Source organism: Thermobia domestica, chromosome 15 (assembly GCF_964235325.1).
Source record: "Thermobia domestica chromosome 15, izTheDome1.hap1.1, whole genome shotgun sequence".
Classification (NCBI taxonomy): Eukaryota; Metazoa; Arthropoda; class Insecta; order Zygentoma; family Lepismatidae; genus Thermobia; species Thermobia domestica.
The window spans coordinates 166,625,601-166,644,625 of record NC_137468.1 but is presented as its reverse complement, the minus strand read 5'-3'; the positions used below and the strand labels follow the sequence as shown (position 1 = coordinate 166,644,625).

The 19,025-nt window shown below is 38.2% G+C and overlaps 1 protein-coding gene across 3 annotated transcripts in view; it reads left to right on the top strand.

Moving 5' to 3' along the window:
- Positions 1–9,395: 9,395 nt before the first annotated feature.
- The window catches only part of EcR (Ecdysone receptor), a 483,791-nt gene continuing 474,161 nt past the window's right edge, over positions 9,396–19,025 (top strand). For 2 of the 3 annotated variants that reach the window (XM_081740375.1, XM_081740373.1), the window contains exon 1: positions 9,396–10,711. The gene's annotated coding sequence lies outside the window, so the exon portion shown is untranslated. The remainder of the gene's footprint in view (positions 10,712–19,025) is intronic. The other variant, XM_081740376.1, reaches the window with a different exon arrangement.

The following is a 19,025-nucleotide window of genomic DNA, read 5'->3' as shown; positions in this document are numbered from 1 at the left end:
CTTGTTAATAAACTTCTGTAGAATGCTGCAATTTTTTTTCTTTCCCATTAGAGATACCTAGTTCCTTAGAAACTGAGGAAATTCGGTAGCCATGTTCTCCCCATAAGGTCCAATATAAAAATTGTTGTGCCGAGAAAAGGTAGATCATCCCGTTAAGTAGAATTAATGCAATAGAAATTTAATGTACACAATTGTGACCGCCAGGTCTGAATGGGTTGCCTTAAGTTAGAGCTCCTTCGTGGCTAAGCGGTTAGCGTTCGATTCCCGGTGGGAGCTCATGTGGTTCGGATTATGTTAGTCAGCAATTCCGTGTCATATAGCCTCGCTGCTGAAAGGGCGTTAAACGCAAAATGAACTTAACCTATCTTAACCTAAACCTAGCTGGAAGTATACTTACCTGGAATATAAAGCATACTTGTGTGTAGAAAGGAGACCTGGAGTCCCCGGAAGCTAGAGTCATGTTGATCCACAGCTAAAGGTCAAACTTCAAGATACTCATATAAAAAGGAAAAGAACAATAAAAATTAGTTAAGATATTTGGAAGTACTGTAATATCAATTATCTTTATTGTAAGCTAAACACCGGGTGCTAAAATAATGACGATAGGCAAGATCATAGGCACCGACTTCGGGGGGCAGGACACTTTTGTCCCCTCAATATTTAAAGGTGGGGTCCTCGCCCCCCCCCAATATAATCCAGTTGAGGAAAAATTAACAAAGAGGAGTAAGAATTTCTGTCGCAAACTTTGTCTTATCTTTAATTCAATATTAGGAACAGCCTTCTTATTCGGTAGAAAACTCCATTTTCAAAAGTATGTTTAATAGAGCACTGAAGCTTCAACCAACACTATGGCAGCACTAATATGACAAGGGAAGATGTGGTGTGCAAACTTGCAGTGAAGTTCCCAAATTTTGAACTTGAATTTGTTTTAATGCCTTTAGGCAAATTTGATTCAGGTCGAGAATTTCGCAGCGGAGCGGATGCAGCGGATCGAAATCCTCTAGGGGGAGGGGAGGACTTCATCAATCAGTTGATAGAAAACGGCTAAATATGATGATATATTTATTCATTGTTTGGGCCCCCCCAATATTTTCTTCAAGTCGGTGCCTATGGTTCTTTGACGTGGGAGACCCGGGTTCGATTCCCGGCGGGAGCTCATGTGGTTCGGATTCCAGGTTAATCAGTAGGTCCACGTCTCATATAGCCTCGCTGCTGAACGGGACGTTAAACTCAAGATAGCCACTTTGTAGGAGACCTCAAAAGAAGCAAAAAATGACTTGGAAACAGCGCGAAAAGGCGTATTTCCAGATTTACAAAATGCCGGAAACGACGGAAAGTAAACTTTAAAGCTTCATAACTCGAGAAATATGGGGCTTATCGTGATCGGGTCAAGTATTTACACAGGAACTAGTGTATACTTAATCTAAATATCAATGTTTCAGCATCCTCAGGTAAAGACATAATTAATTTTATAGGGGAAGTTGGAGTACAATCAGATACTTTTAAGTAATAAGCATAAATGACAATTTGTTAGAAACTAACGCAAACGCCAAAAATATAGGCGGGTTGCGCGCGCAACAAAAAGTGGGTGGAGAGAGCAACAGCCAACTAGCAACCTGCGCACTTGCCATATTTACATTTGTCTTGCTTAGTCACTGTCAAGGTTTCATGTTTCGCGCGCGTCTTGAAGATCGATTACGGCAGAACGCAGGCTTTGAGCTATGGCTAGGTAAACGGCTGTCGTCTGCTTACTCCTGCAACAGGAGGGGAAGGAGGTGGCACATGACAAGGGAGAGTTGACAACAGCGAGCTGTAAGGTGTGCGCGCAACGCGCCTATATTTTTGGCGTTTGCTTTAATTATGGAGCAACTCAGGTTCAATTTTCCGGCAGATCAATGATTGATACAATTCAAGTTTAGGGTTCAGTTTAACGCCGAAGCTGTAGGAGACATGGACCTACAGCTTACATGGATCTGAACACAAGAGATCCTATTGGAAATAAAACCCGGATCTGCAACGCCGAAGGTAATACGCTAACCATAGAAAAATCAACGACTAGGCTTCTTTTTCTTACATGCATATTTTCTTGAAAACAATGTGGCTACAATCACTCACTGGTATTCAACAGTACAATCATTCGTATTTTCGAATAGAAATTACAGTCGAACTTTTTAATGTAAAGTATTTTTTGATTGTTTACTTTTAAACAGGAATAAGTTAGTAAATGTGGTCTTTAAGGAAATCAAGGAAGTATATTTTAAGAATAATTTTAGATTTCACTTATTATTAAAAACTTTTCTGTGAAGACAAAATGTGTTGTGTGTATTTGCATAACTCTTGTTGATAATATTTGATTCTGCATGAAAGTGAAAAGTGATATTACAAAATTTCGATTATTAATGGAGAAAGTACGTGATTTTAAGTGTTTTCTTCCAACAAATTGTCATTTATACGTAATTAGTACTTAAAGGAGGTCTCTTTGTACCCCAACTCCCTCTATTGAATTCATTGTGCCTCTACCTGGGGATGCTGAAACATGGATACTTAGAGTGTACACTAGTTCCTGTGCAAATTCTTGACACGATTACGGTAGGTCTCATAGTTCTTGAGCTATAGAGGTGTAAAGTTTACTTTCTGTTATTTTCGGCTTCTTATAACTCTGGAAATATGTGTTTTCCGCCCTAAGTTTACTAGGCATGTTTTGCTTCGTTTGAGGTCTCCTATAAGATGGCTATCTTTGTTATAATTATTTCAGCACCCACCACCATAATTACTTGGCGTAACAGCACTTTTTGTGAACCTGAGCCGCTCCAACGCCATCTGTTAGCGACCGGCTGAACTATGTTCAGGCTACCTAGGAACATGTGGTCATTGTGCTATAATAACTGCATCATCCGCATATCTAACCTTGTTAATGATCTGCCCTCCAATCTTGAATTCTCCAATTCCCATTAATGCTCCCTTCATTAGACACTCACTGTGAATGTTGAATAATTGGGGTGACATACTACATCTTTATTTTGCTCCTCTTTCAATCTCCTCACTGTTGGTTTTTCTTGATTCAAACGCAACTTCACTTGTTGTTCTATGTACAGACAGCGCTTGATTCGTTGATCTCTCCAGCTGATCATGATTTATTTGAGTAATTTCAAAAGTTTAGTTCAATTGATGCGATCAAAAGCTTTTTGACAGTCGATGATGTACAAACATAACTTTTCTTTTATGTCAAGAACTTGTTCTGATACAATTCTCATCCAGCATGTTTAACGATTATGCACCAAAGCTAATGGAAAACGTGATGATGAGATGGATGATAATGATGACATTATGAAAGTGGGAGAAAACGGGAGAACCTCGAGAAAACACATGTACACGGTGCCTGACCACTACAAAGCTCACTTGGCGGGAGCTGGGAACGAAACAGGAACCCGCGCTAGAGTTGAAACACTGCTATGTTACAAGGGAATTCTATAGTTTCATGTGTACAATAGAACATGAATGCTTAAGTGGTATTTTAAGTAGGAATATGTCTTTAAATATACGGGGGGGAAATGTATTAAAACCCTATTTTCCTCAATAAAACACAATTTTACCCAATAAATCCTATTCATTTTTTTACTCACCAACGTATACGATCGTTCGATCATAAATTTAAGGTAAATTATAAAACTATTAGGTGGCTATGAGCCTCATTACAATATTGTCTTTAGCCCACTCAAAACGATTTCTCCCATTGGCGAATTTAAATAACTTTTTCAAAGCCCATATGAAGCTAAAAGCTTTCTCTATGACGTTAAATGAAAATCTAATCCTTCTCTAGCTAAAAGCGCCATATGTTAAATAGAAAAAGCAATGTTATCAGTTCAGAAGGACTTGGACTTCAAATGGTATCGGAACTGTCACCCTTCTTCTCGCGACTCCGATAACTATTGATTTTACACTAATATTGGTTGTTTTCATTTATTTTTTCATACTATCTCTTCTCTTCTCCTCCCCTAGCAGTACTAGAGGTATCTTATCACCATTGGTAGTTGAACTTAGACTTAAACGCATTATGAGTGTCACCATTCATCTCAGCAACTCCGAAAACTGTGAATTCAACATTAATATTCGTCATTTTTGATTACTTTTACATGCCACTTCTTCCTAGGAATGCTACTGGTGTCCTACCCTCCGAGTATTTTTTTTTCTTCGTATGGTAGATTGTATGTGTACCAAGTTTTCGTTGACCCATGCCAATTCTGCCAACATACAAGACATGAATATAGGATGAAATAATTTGAAGCAATTCATATTACAAGAGTTATATGGACAGGGTCGGATCCAGTATTTTCTGAGCGGGGTGCACCAATAACTACCAAAATAACCAATCACACTGAAACTCTTAAAAGTGACATGTGGCAATATTTCTTACCCCTGACAACGCTAATGCATAGAACGGAGGGGGGGGAGTATTTTAAAGAGGGTCGAAAGTGGTATGCAGGAAAAAATGTTCTTTTCTTCTGACTTATGTTTTCTTCCCTACTTGACAAATGTTATATTGTTTCGCTTGGCGAATCTTTTCCCTTCAGGCTTCACAAAATCGACTTGAAACTATTGCTTTTGCAAAACTGCTTTCTTTTAAGCCCCGAACAGAAACATCATGGCAGAAAGTTTCGGAAAGTGTTGCTATTTTCACTCTAGCTTCTCATTTTAAATAGTGTATATTTGCGACGAAGGGAGGTGCACGTGCACCTCCCCTAAATCCGGCTCTGTATAGGCTTATGGATGAGAGTAAATGCCCCTTACTCCCCTTAAAATGAAAATTTTCATGAACGCTTGGACACATGGAGGCCGCAAAGCGAGAAAAAGGAGGTTTTACCGGGAGGGGCTTGCAACACCGGTTTCATTGCCACTATACTACCATTCTAGAAAAAAAAAATGTCGCTATCTTAGAAAGGATGGTACAATGAACTTTTTTTTTTTTTTTTTAGTTTGCATAAGATTTTCAACCCTCTCTCCACGGTTTTAATTTAATTTTCAAACATTCAACATTTTATGTATCATAAATAATCTGGAATTGGTGACGTATTATAATACAAAAGAAACATTCCCATTCGGAAAGCACTTTTGCATGAAATTCTGACACACGAAAAAACTAAAATCCTTTCTCCCAATTATTCAGTGCGCTCTTTTGCGACGCACTTGCTTTCTATGTGTATGGCCCTGAGTTTGATTTTCGGTGTATGTACTTGTTTCGGATACAAACTCGTAGTGATTCAGATTCTACTTTAAACAATAGGTCCGGTCTCACGTAGTCTCGATGTCCAAGGGGAACATTGAGCTCCAATCAACTTAAGAGAAAACTCCTTCCCTGCTTGCCCGTATTCAATTTGGACAAGCCATAACATTCCATTCAAGCTTCCAAAGTTATGTTCGATGGGTCAAGATATGGAAATTCACTTTATTATTATTATTATTATTATTATTATTATTATTATTATTATTATTATTATTATTATTATTATTATTATTATTATTATTATTATTATGCATTCCGTTTTTACAAGTACATGAGAATTAAGATTAACTACCATATCTAATTTCATCTTTTTGAGTCAAAGAGTTCCGAATTTCAGTTCCAAGTCTATTTTGGGAGTCACATGTTGGTCAAAGAATTAGGAATTAAATTTCTGGGCATTCGGCATCCCGGGGAGCCGCGGTGACTCAGTGGTAGAGCGTTCACCTCTGGTGCTTGGGGTCCCGGGTTCGATCCCAGCCCCCGTCAAGTGGACTTTGTGGTGGACAAACACCGTGTGCTTGGGTTTTCTCGGGGTTCTCCCGTTTCCTCCCACTTTCTTCATTCCACCATTTAATTCATTATTCATCATCACCGTCTTCTTTAGCCTAACCGGCATAACCGTGGGACATAAAACCCAAAGATTTTATTTCATTTTCGTCACGTATAGGAATAACGTAGTGGAGCACGTGGCTCAGTGGTAGGGTACTATCTCTGATTCTTGGGGTCCCTGGTTCGATCCCCGACGTGGTAAGTTTATGATGGACAACACTGTTCCGTGGGTTTTCTCGTTTCTTCCCACATTCTCTCTCCCTTCTTACCGCCCGTGACACTCTCTTTCGTCCCATATTATTATTCCACAGATGTTTCCACTATCATTCACTTGCATTTATCATCGTCTCCCTTAGCGTAATTGTGAGACGTTAAACTGAAGAAAGGATAACGTACCTCGGCGAGCACACTACTCGGGGAAGTGTGGAAGGAAAGAAACGGCCTGGGACCTTTAGGCTAGGTACCATCCCAGGACTTGACTGGTGTAAATCAGCAAAACTCAGAAAAAAATTAACTCAAGATGACTGGCCTGAAAGGGATTTTTACACCTCTCCGACCGACTGTCCCCATTGAGGTAGTTGGTTAAAGAGTAGTAAAATTAAAGAGCCTCCCTTCTGTTTAGAGGCTAGTGCGCACGGCTTTGGTGTACCGGATGCTATAGATATACCACATTGACTTGACATACCTAGCCTTCCGTTCCAAGCGCTGCTATCGGCTGAAGGAATTCCAATCCCTTTCTCTCGCTTAGAAACAGCTGAACCCTTATTGGCTTAACGCGTGGGTGTGAGCATTAGTTCACATTTTTGCCACGGATCAAGACATTTTGGCAACACTATAGTATTCCTCACGAGATTCGTGAAATTTCTCGTCTTGGGAACGAAATGAGAGTCGAGGCGAGAAGTACCTTTATAAATTCAAGAGGAGATAAAAGAAACATGACATTTCTCGTCACGTTTTGGAGAAGAAACAAGAAATTTCACCAGTCTTGTGAGCAACACTAATTCACTCTAATTTAAGATCACTAACGCTGTTTTAGTGTTACATGATTCGTAGTATGAAAAGAATAAATTGTAATTGTACGAACACAATGAAGCGCATTTATAAACGTTTAAAGATACACAAGCCATTATACAATATACTTTAACCCATTTAATCTCAAATTATTTTTGTTTCATAATTTCTTAATTCCTTCTACACGTATTGATTCTGACCTCATTTAATATATTTTGAGCATTTTAGTAGTAGCAGTAGCAGGTCCTTATTGTAAAAGACGAAATAAATCCACAACAAATAATCCACAGACAAAAATTGATAAAAATAAATTGTTCCCATTTGGGAACAGTGGGATTAAAAGGGTTAATAATAAATATGGTCAGTGGCGTATTTACCATTTTGTTTCGGGGAGGCTTTGCTAACTTTCGGGGAGGGGGCTTTGCCTGAAAATGTGAAAATACTGCAAGATATTCCATATACTTTACTATAGTAAGTAAGATTTCGGGGGGGGGGCTTAAGCCCGGAAGCCCCCTAAATACGCCACTGAATATGGTTTAAATGCTATTATATCACTTCCTTTGTGAAACTCTCATGACACAGAAGTATCCGTGATAACTTCTACATGAAATAACAAAACAATCAGGGCATTTTTTTTAACATAAATTTACAAACCGAAACGAGACGAGACTTTTACAAACTTGCGAGACGAGACGAGACAACCTTATTTCTCGTCTCATGGGCAACATTATCAGATTCCGGGTTCAAATCCCGATGTGAGAGGATTGAAGGCATGACAGCAGTTCGAATTCCACCTTAAACTGTAGGTCTGTGTCTCATATAGACTTGGTGCTAAAAAATAAAAAAAGAAGGGGACCTCTAACAAACAGCAATAAAACAATAAGTTAATCCGTATTGTAGAAGAATCAAGCCGCAAATTAATCATAAATCTTTTGAAATCTTTGAGTTTTACGTCCCACGATTATGCCGGTTAGGCTAAAGGAGACTGTGATTATGAGAAATGAATGAAATGGTGGAATGAAGAAAGTGGGAGGAGGAAACGGGAGAACCCCGAGAAAACCCACGCACACGGTGTTTGTCCACCACAAAGTTAACTTGGCGGGAGCAGGGTTTGAACCCGGGACCCCATGCACCAGAAGTGAACGCTCTACCACTGAGCCACCGCGGCCCCGCAAATTAATCATATCGCTAGAATTACAAAACTATTATAATTCTTTATTTATATTGTTTATGTTTCAGGAGGGAGGCACGGTGGAGCAGTGGTAGAGCGCTTATCTTTGGGGCGTAGAGTCCCTGATTCAATCCCCAGCCAAGTAAGTTTGTGGTGGACAACATCGTGTCCGTGGGTTTTCTCGGGACGTTCACGTTTGGCGCACGGGATTCCTGGTTCGATCCCAACTCACCAAGTGAACTTTGTGGTGTACAAACACAGTGTGCGTGCTTTTCTTCGGGGTTTTCCCGTTTTCACCCAGTTAATTCATTCCACCATTTCATTCATTTTTCATCATCACTGTCTGCTTTAGCTTACCCGGTACAATCGTGAGACGTAAAATTCAAAGTGTTAATTTCATTTCATTTCATTTTAGGAGTAAAATTCAGACGAAAGATCAACTAACTTAATATGTTACTATTATATGTAATTCAAGTATCTGTCGAGCTGAGGTGGTTCAGTGGTAGGGCGTTCACCTCTGGCGTCTGGATTCAACCCCAGCTCGCGCCAAGTGAACTTTGTGGTGGACAAACGCCGTGTGGAAGAGATTTCTCGGGGTTCTCTTGCTTCCTCCCACTTTCTTCATTCCACCATTTCATTCATTTCTCATCACCATCTCCTTTAGACTAGCCGGCATAATCGTGGGAAGTAAAACTTAAAGATTTCATTTCATTTTCATTTCGATCCCTGCTCGCGCCAAGTGAACTTTCTGATGGAGAAACACCGTGTGCTTAGGTTTCCTTGGTGTTCTCGCATTTCCTCCCACTTTCTTCACTTCACCATTTCATTCATTTCTCATCACCATCTATGTCCTTTATTCTACCCGACATAACGTGGGACGTAAAACTCAAAGATTTCATTTTGCTTTAATTATCGCCTCCCTTAGTCTAAAAGGGCATAATTGTGGGACGTTTAACTGAAATATTTCATTTCATTTTCATTTCATGTTTTAGGTGTAAGATTCAAACGAAAGATCAATAAATTTAATATTTTGCTATTATGTGTAATTCAAATGTATGTCGTCTATCACACGCCCAAACAAAAAGGTTTTCTTGGCGTGAATTTCGATTCTGGTTGGTTGCACTACATTGTAATGACATTGAAAACTTTCTGTTCTAAACTTCCTTTTAAATATATTCTGTATCATTCTTCCAGTCCAATTACATTATTGGGTCACGTTTATCGAATTTAGTTCAGTCCCAAACTCTTGCATTGCGTGTGAGAAATATGGTAGGAAAAACTAATAGTTTGCTACACTGCATCAGTGAATACCCGAGGCTGATGAGGTATAAGCATGCGCAATAACAGTGCGCGATCAAAGTGCGTGGCGCTAGCGTCGTCTGCACCGTTTCTCGTGGCTCCAATGATTTCCAGTGCACCCGAAGAGACGACGAAATGTAAGGGGATAACTTGTCTGTGAAACTATTGATTTCTTTTCAAAATCTTCACCACAACAAACTTGCTGACTGATTTGTAGTGAGAAATAATTGTGGAAAATATTTTTTCGTTAATCATAACCCTTTGCCCAGCGTGTTGAAGACTGGGAAATATACTGTGGCCGAGTTTTACAGTGACTGGCAGGGAATCTGGGTCATTCCGCCAGCCCCGGGGACCTGGTTTTTAGCGGAATAGTAAAGTCCACACGGCGAGAGCGAACGTAGTTGTCTGGCGGAACGAACAAGCTCTCCAAGTTTATCGAGAGTGTTTGTTTTTTTAGTGTTTCCAAACAAGTGAAACGAAACAAGAAAAAAAGTGCAGAAGTTACTTTTGCATATGTGAAGTGTTAGTGTTCTGTGCTTACTATAGTGTCGCATAATATTTTTTTTTCTTTTTATCAAAAAATAAATATTAATGGAAAGTGAAAGTCAAATGATATGTGTTGTTGATGTTAATGTCATTTCATATATTTTCTTAGAACCTGTTGATTGTTGACAGTGTAGCAGCGGTGCCAACGTGAATGACCGACTCACCAACACATATTCGCCGCCTCTTTTTAGATTTGTGTCTGGTCTGTTAACTAGCGACGCATCGAACACGCATGCTCGGAGCATCCTTGTGTTCTCAAGGTCTTTTCTAGGAGTCGCTGTACTGTTTGATCAGTTCCTGTGCTAGCTGGCCACGGTCAGAGTCGATTCTCTAACCCGTCCACGTTTTATCTTGTTTTTAACCCACCCCCTCAAAAAAATCTAGAAGACATTGTGACGTCGCTGAAGAAAAAAAAAAAGAATCGATTACGAAAACAAATAAATTTGATGACTTAATCAGCATTAGGCAGGAACATCAGTAGAAAGAAAGGGGAAAATCAATTGTGTATTGTGACCTTTTCTTTCGTAATAGAAAATTCGGTGGATAAATTTCACTGCTCGCATTAAAGAACTATTTTGGGAAAGGAACGTCATAGTATCCGTTGTGGAAGTGTTTTAGTAGTTTCTGTTCATTGGAATTTTGTTGACAGTGACCTGGTGTGTCTGTGCGAGAGAAAGAACTTCTGTGTGTGAGAGGGAGATAGATTGATAAGTGTGCATGTGTGAATGTGTGTGTGTTTGTGTACATTTTGAACAGTGGACCTAGTTGTGACATGTCATTGTGCATCGAAACAGGACAGAAAATATTGCCAGAAGACACGTTCGGGATTATTACTCAAAGGACAGTTTTAACAGGTACAGTACATTGCATTTTGTTATTATTATTATTATTATTACTTTAGCTAAATGTAATATAATGTAGGTTGTTAAGAAGTGTCTGTACAGGAATTTGCACCAAGGAATGTAGTCGGAGGCATTTTTTCCGCCTCAACACAGCGATAACGGGTGAGAGTGTGTGTTAAGATAGTATTTGACCTCAATTCGTAGCCGTTTGAAACACTTCAATTTCGCTTGTAGAGCTATGACATAGACGCGGTCTGTGTGTTGTAATAATTTTCCGTTCGTGTTAAAAGAAAAAAAAGTCTCATCATGTAGCCGTGTTTCTGTTGAAATATTATTTTCAAAGATAAGATAGAAGAAACTGAAAAAAAAAAAAAACTGCTGGACTTATATATAAAACGACCCAACAAACATGAAAACGAGTGGCTATATATTGTAAATAAAGAGTATCTTGCTCTGGGCCAGTAGCACATTCGTCGCTTCTTGCATAGCCTGAGGGAAAATTGAGTATAGCGAAGGGTACAAAGAGACTGGAATAGTATGACCAGTTTTTATACAACAGATGCAGTCAGTTTATGTGTTGGAAGACTTGATTTTCCAGCAGAGAATCAGGTTGTAATCCTTGAAGAATCCTAACACACTTTTATTTCTGTCGCTTGGCGCACATTGTTTCCAAGTGCGGCGTGCTTCGATATAAGGCGTGTCTTGAAAGTAAATGTTGATACTTCATAACGTTGATATATCATGTTCATACGTGTATCATCGTATAAGTTTTGGATTGACTTTCATCATAATAATACTGCAAGAAAAAGTGTTTTGTACGTCTCTACCGGCAAGGCGAATGCCGGGATTGTATCGCGACGAACGTACCGAAAAGACAATGTCAATGCGATTTCCATAAGAGAATTGCGTTTTTAGAATAGCTAATAGCAAAGGTTTATACTTCTTCTTGTCAGTGGTGTACGCAAAGGGAGGTTCTAAGTTTTACCTCCCCTTGAGCAAGGTATTATAAAAAAATAAACATTTACTGTCTTAGAATATATGTACGAAAAAACACGCATGTCCTGAAAGGTTTCTGAAATTGAGTGTATGATCGCCCTTTGATGAAATTCTGTAGCTTGGAACCGAGTTAGTTTAATTGGTTCAAGAATGGTTGGAATGGTAACCTACAAAGAACTACTGTCTGTGTCGCATAAATCTTACTCGAATTGGAGACTCATTTCAAAATTAAGAAAATAATACGGAAGATATCCAGTTGCCCTGTGATATATATATATATATATATATATATATATATATATATATATATATATATATATATATATATATATATATATATATATATATATACAGGTGGCCCAAAAGTAGGTATACATCCCTGCATTAATCAAATTATAATGTAGCTTAAATAGGTTTATTTATTTCGGCTGTTCCGAGCTTAAGATGTAACTAAAAACACATTAACAACAAATAATAAGGAAACTAAGTCTACCTGATGGATAACAATAATAAATGATATAGAATTCAGTGAGTTGATCAGTGCGGGACTGTGTACCTCGCTGGTAAAATGAACGTTAAACTCAAAATCAACTCAACTCAACTGTATACCTACTTTTGGTCCACCCTATATATTACTTTCCTAATTCTCAGATATTAGGTATTAGGGTGGTTCAGTGGTAGAGCGCCTACTTATTGGTGCGTGGGGTCCCTGATTCGATCTGCGGCCAAGCAAGTTTGCGGTGGACAGCGTCGTGCTCGTGGGTTTTCTCGGGATACTCCTATTTCCTCCCACTTTCTGATTTCGCTAATTTTTCCACCATCATTCATTTGCTTTAATCATCATCTTCTTCAGCCTAAAGGGCATAATCGTGGAACATTAAACTCAAAAATTAAGTTTTTTTTTTTTTTTTTTTTTTTTTTAAGATATGAACTGTTTTAGCTTAAATATAGATAAAATCTGACAAGAGCAAAACTTGACAATCTGTGTTGCAATTTCGATTATGGTGCACGACATGGTAGATTCGATTTCCGGTAGAACAGCATTGAAATTTTATCCTATTACGATCGTTGGTATTGTACCTTAACTGTAGATCCACGTCGCATTTAGCCTTGGTACTGAGAGGATCGCTGAACTACAAGTAGTTCAACTTGGTGTTTTTGAAACATTGGGCCGTATGATTTTTTTTTTTTTTTTTTGTACACGTCTTATCAGGCACGTACATAGGAATTTATTTCGGGAGAGGTCCAAAGCTTTTCGTGGAGTTCAAATTCAATATAAGGATAATACATCAACATTCGTAAAATCAACCCTAAAATTAGTTTTAATTTACAGAAAATTTAGGATTTCGAAGGAGCAGGCCCGAAACCAGCTACAGAGGTTGGGGTGGGGGGCAGTCATGAAAAATTATGTTACAAATATCTAAATTGTGTTCTTTATATTGAGGTCTGGTGGGGTTACGAAAGGTTTTTTTCGGGGGGGGAAGCCCCCCTCTGGCCCCCTATAGTTGCGGGCCTGGGAAGGGGGATTCAGAACCACCCTATATGTCACCACTGCTTTGGCAGTTTTGATTTTGCACTCTGCTCAGGCCTACGTGCTAATCCAGACCTGACTATTAAATTGTATCTGTTTAGAATGTATCAAACAAAGTATACACTGAATTATGTTTAAGATCGGAAGGTTATTCCTACAATAAATGGAAAAACGGGCTGATGAATGTTGAGCGTATGTCGAAATTCGTTGTTTCTAGTTTTCGACATCCAGATTTTGTTAACGAAGGGCATTTGCACCTTTTTCAACACAACTTCAGTTTTTTCCTGTCGTTTCTGAAAGACCGGCCATGACGACAATGGCGGATCTAGAAGGTAAAAATGGGGGGAATAGACAAAACCCAGACTATAATAGGTATATCATGAGTTTACTATAAACTTTCAAATATATATAAATAATACTTTAAATTATTTTGTCACTCAAGAAACTGAGGGGCATAGCCTTCCCCCCCCCGGCCCCGAGCTGGATTTGTCACTGGAGGACAGGTGATGAAAAATGAATTGCGTACATCAGTATTGTTTGAAAAGAGTCTTGCACAAAAACAAAAGTCCGTATTCAGTCTGTCTAGCTATCCGATTTCCTTACAGTAATAAAGTAAGGAAATCGAATCCGGGATCAGGCAATCCGGAGACGGTGAAGTAGGGAAAAAGATGTAGCTCGCTGAATCCTATACATTGTTTGATTTACTTGATTCTCACTATTATATTGTGGTCTGTAAACTAATAATTCGCCATAGAAATTGAACTCGGTATCTCGCACACTATAGGTGAGCGACATGCCTGGATACTGAAAAACAAACTACTGCCGCGATGCCCACCTGCTGGGACTACGGTTCGAGCATGGGGCGTTCTGATTCAAAAAGTGAGTGCGCTTTTGCACTTTATAGGCGATAGCCACACTTAATAGCACACATTTCTTTATATTACGTGAAGTACAATTAAATCTTCAGATTTACTCATGTGATATTGAAAAAAAAAAATGCCGAGGTAAACCTAATATGACGAAACAGGAAATGTCCATAAAGTATCCACGGACACTGTTTTATCCACCATTAGTTACATGGCGTGGTACTGAACACTAGGAACCCTTCCTTGAAGATTGTGTAATACTACCTAGCCAGCCGGCCCCCAACTTTCTTAAGTATTTAGAAATGTTTGGAGGTAGCAATTCTCTTGACTTTCGTTGCAATATAAAAATTACTCGTTATACAGGTAGTTAACAAATATTATTAATATTATTAGTTGTGCTATAGGCAATATTGTAAACCTAGTCTGAACATCGGGAACAAGTCCCGTATCTGCTCGTCAGATCATCTATGCAGTAGCACAAAGCAGTGAAATTAGGCTGGTTCATTATTTTGATTACAATATTAGAATGCATATCGCTATTAGAATACACTTTTGCTTTTTATAAGGAACTGGAATTCGACTCCCGATGAGAGTGCATTTGATTTGAATTAGCAGCATGAAAGAAACGAACTGCAAGGAAATTAAAAATTAGAAGCAAAAAAACTATTTTACAAGAGCTTCGGAAGTTCGTAATATCTGTATATGGCCATACATATACAGACTTCGCTGGTAGATAAATGTTTTCTAATATTAGGTGAAAACAGTTGTTAATATGTTTTATTTGTGTGGGGAAGCCGGTTCCAACTGCTCCAGCGTTGACACTGTAACGCTGCTGTAGTCGTGACGGAATGAGGGAAAAAGTCAAGTTCTTCGTTAATAATTGTTTACTCTGTATCCTACGGAAAACTTCTAATCGCATGTGCATTGCTCTAATTTATTGAGTACCCTGTATACATTCATTTACATTATTTACTGGTTTTATCACAAATATAATATTAGTACTTTATATCATTATCCATTTGGTTCCGTCTTGTGTTGTTCATGAGACGTGAAATATCTCGTATTGTCTCGAAAACAAGACAAAAAGATATCCTTTTAAATTTGAGATAGGAAATTTCACGAATCACGTGAGCAATACTATTTCACCGAAGTCTTAGATCCCAAGAAAATAATGGTGTAGTGTTACATGGTTCACAGTATAAAAACTATAAATTGATAGAGGGATTGTACGAACACAATGAAGAGCATTTTTCAACGTTTAAAGATCCCTCACACATTTGACAACATATTCCAGTAAATAAATATAGTTTCAGAGGTCTAATCACTGCGAAATTAAAATAACGCGAATTTTACAGTAATTATATGATACCTTCAAATAGATTTTTTAAAAAAAATAATCGAAATTTGGAACAAGAGCGCTGTAGACAGTATTATTTTGCATGAGGTACCGCTATCACGAGTCACCTAGTAGCTTTCCGTTTGGAACCATTTAAAAACGCGAAAATAAATGCCGATTTTCAAAATAGCTGGAAATCGAAAGCAGATAAGTGAGTTGTGATAACGGTATCTCATGCAAAATAATATTGTCTAGGGTGTGCTCTTGTTCCACATTTCGATTACCTTTTTTTTTTTGTTGTTGTTGTTGTTGAAGATATCACATAATTATTGTAAAATTAGCGGTAGTTTAATTTCGCCGTTTCAGGGTCTCTTAAAATATTGTTATATTACATTGTTATATCAAACCCCCTTCGTGGACTTCTTGTAGCACAGGAGGAGTTTGATATTCCTAGATGAAATTAGAAAAAAATAAATTAAGGCATAAATTTACAAAATGAGACGAGACGAGGAATAAGGCTGTCTCGTCTCGTGGTTAACGCTAGTTACTTCGTTGTGCCCCCATTCTATCCAAGACATACAAAGGTAGTACGTTGTGAATGTTGTGTTATCCATAGCTTTTAAAGTGTTGAGTTACCTAAGTGCTTTGTCACCGTGTGTAGTGTGGACTGGCATTGTATGGGTTAAGTTTCGTATATGGTTTGAACAATACTTAATACTAGTGGGAAAGGACACGCGCAGGAATTTATTTCAGTGGGAGGGTCCAAATTCAACATGAAGATAAAATATATTATAATTTGTAAAATTATCCGTAAAATCAGATTAAATTTACAGAAAAACTGGGATTTCGAGGGGGGGGGGTCCGGATCCCTACGATTCTGTTCGTCCGACACAATAAGTGTAATAAAATATCAAAAGTTGTCTTTCAGAAAACTAAATTGTGTTATACAACATGTATTTATTTTAAAGAATCCCTGTTGGTTTGTTATAAGTGAAATTCAGTTTTTGTTTATCAAATGTAATATCCAGATTCGTAGTTGCAATTAGGGGTTGGGTTTTCTCCCAAATTTCCTTGTCTTTAATTATGCTGGTTAATAGTCAAAAACATACTCTCCTAACTACGTATGATCCCCTCCTCTAAACATTTGTTGCTACTTTTTGGTCTAATGACGTACCGATAATTATCATGAACGTAAGTTATTGGAAAGTAGCCCCGGAACGGAGATGCTAGGCGAAGTGAATATTAATGATCTAGCGTCAAACTCGAGAAATCTTGCGATTCGTTATACTGCCATTTGCTTTTCGATGACTATTCCGTCGAACGATTGTGTGATTTTGATACTTTTCAGTTCTCTCAATGAGAGTAGACTGACTACATGTATGGTGCCCCATTAAACTGCAGATATAGGCTACAAAGAAGTAGGTTTATAGAAGCATAGCCTCCGTGCTAACAGTGGACAGCTCTCCGTGGAATATTAAATTTGGTATTAAACGGCATGACAAACATCTTGGCATTTGAAGGCGGCGCTCCAAGTTCCCTTTAAATGCTTCTAGCAAATGGAAGGCGAGTGGTATTGCCATGTTTATTTTGTACACGTCCATGTCTATCCCCTGTCATCTGATGGCGCTGTAGTTGGTCTGCTTAGCCATAGCCACACCCCTGTACCACTTGGCAACGTCGCGCCAGAGCTTGCGTTTTATTCGTTTAGCTGAAATGCCAAAATGTTTGAAATGAAATCTTTGTTTTACGTCCCACGATTATGCCGGTTAGGCTAAAGGAGACGGTGATAATGAGAGATGAGTGAAATGGTGGAATGAAGACAGTGGGAGGAAACGGGAGAACCCCGAGAAAACCCACGAGCACGGTGTTTGTCCACCGCCAAAATGTTTGTCACATGCTGCTTTACTAATAAGCATTTTCGTAAAGGGATGTCAGATATATTATCGAATTTATAGCGATAGCATTCAAATGGGTCACAATATATGAAGAGGAAGAGAGCTAACACAACTTTTCGTGTTACAATTTTGCCTTCTTTCAAATTCCTTATTTAGAATAGAATATATTATTTATTATGTAATACGGTACACGGTAATAATAGGTTAGCGAAAACTGGATTCCCTGTGGAATCGAATTCAGGAATTAAAAGCAGGCGTTTTGATAATAAGCGTTTGTATAGTGGCATAATCGTATTATAACTGTTTAAAACCACATTCAACTCAAAATACCGGCCGTTCGAAGTCTTTACTCTTAACCCTTGCTATATCAAGTAGAGAGCAGTCGAAACGTCCAACTCCATTTTTTTTTTTTTTTTTTTATTTGTGCATTGAAAGAAACAGGATGAATTTATATCAACTTAAAATCGAGCCTTTCTTGTGTTTGTCAGACATTATTGAAACACAATAATCGTCTTTGCCTTTTCACAAAATAAAAGAGACAGAATTACACGATATTCTACGCACTTGCCAACTACATTAGATTCAATCTCCAGTCGTGGATCGGAGCCGACTTAATAGTAGATCCTATTCTTCATAGCAACTGTATTCCAAAAACGCAAACACAATAGTAACTCAAAGTGCTGGCTTGACTGTCGGTTCTTAGAAGCCCAACGCTTTTCATGTATTTTAGATGATACTTAAAAAAAAAAAAAAAAAAAAAAAAAAAAAAAAAAGTCTTCGATACCTGGGTACAGTAGCGTATTTGATGGGCTTCCGGACTTAAGCACTCCCAAAATTTTATTTTACTACTTTAAAGTAAATGAAATATCTTGCAGAATTTTCATATTTCAGGGAATAAAGTTAGCAAAGTTCTCCCGAAACAAAATCGTAAATACGCCACTGCCTGGATATTATTATTAATGATGATATGAAGTGTGAACGTTAAATAAAAGTAAGGATAGGACTGGCGGAAGAAGACTTTAGAAGGAAGAAAATACTATTGGGTCCTTGAATAAAGAGTTAAAAAAAAAGACTCATAAAATGCTTCATGTGTAGTCTTTTACTATATGGGACAGAAACATGGACAGTACGCGAAAATGATGAAAAACGACTTGAAGCTTTCAAAATGTGGGTATGGAGAAGAATGGAGAGAATTAGCTAGGTTGGGTTAAAAACGAATGAGAGTATGTTAGAAATGATGTTGGAGAAAAGAACAATTTTAGGTATTATTAAGAGGAAGAGAAACTGGTTAGGACATTGGCTAAGAAGGAACTGTATCATGAGGATGTGTAAAAAAGGGTATAGTGACAGGAAAGAGAGGGCAAAGGAGACTACAATTAATGGAGGATATCAAAACAGAAAATTCGTACGTGAAGACGAAGAGGTTAGCAGAAGACCGTGGAGCATGGGAAATTCTCAGTTGCGGCAAATAACCTGCCAATAATAGTAGAATACCTAAAAGTCTGAGGAAGATCCGATTTTCGACAGTGTAAGAAGTCAGAGTGTCGGAAGGATATTAATGTCTGTGTGCCACAGTTACTTAGTCTTGTATATGCGATATCCTTAAACTTTACATTATATCTTTAGTCTGTAGTTTTGACTATACCTTTCTGAATGAACAGTAAAGCAGCTGGCTACCTTCTTTATTGGTCCCACAAGGGTA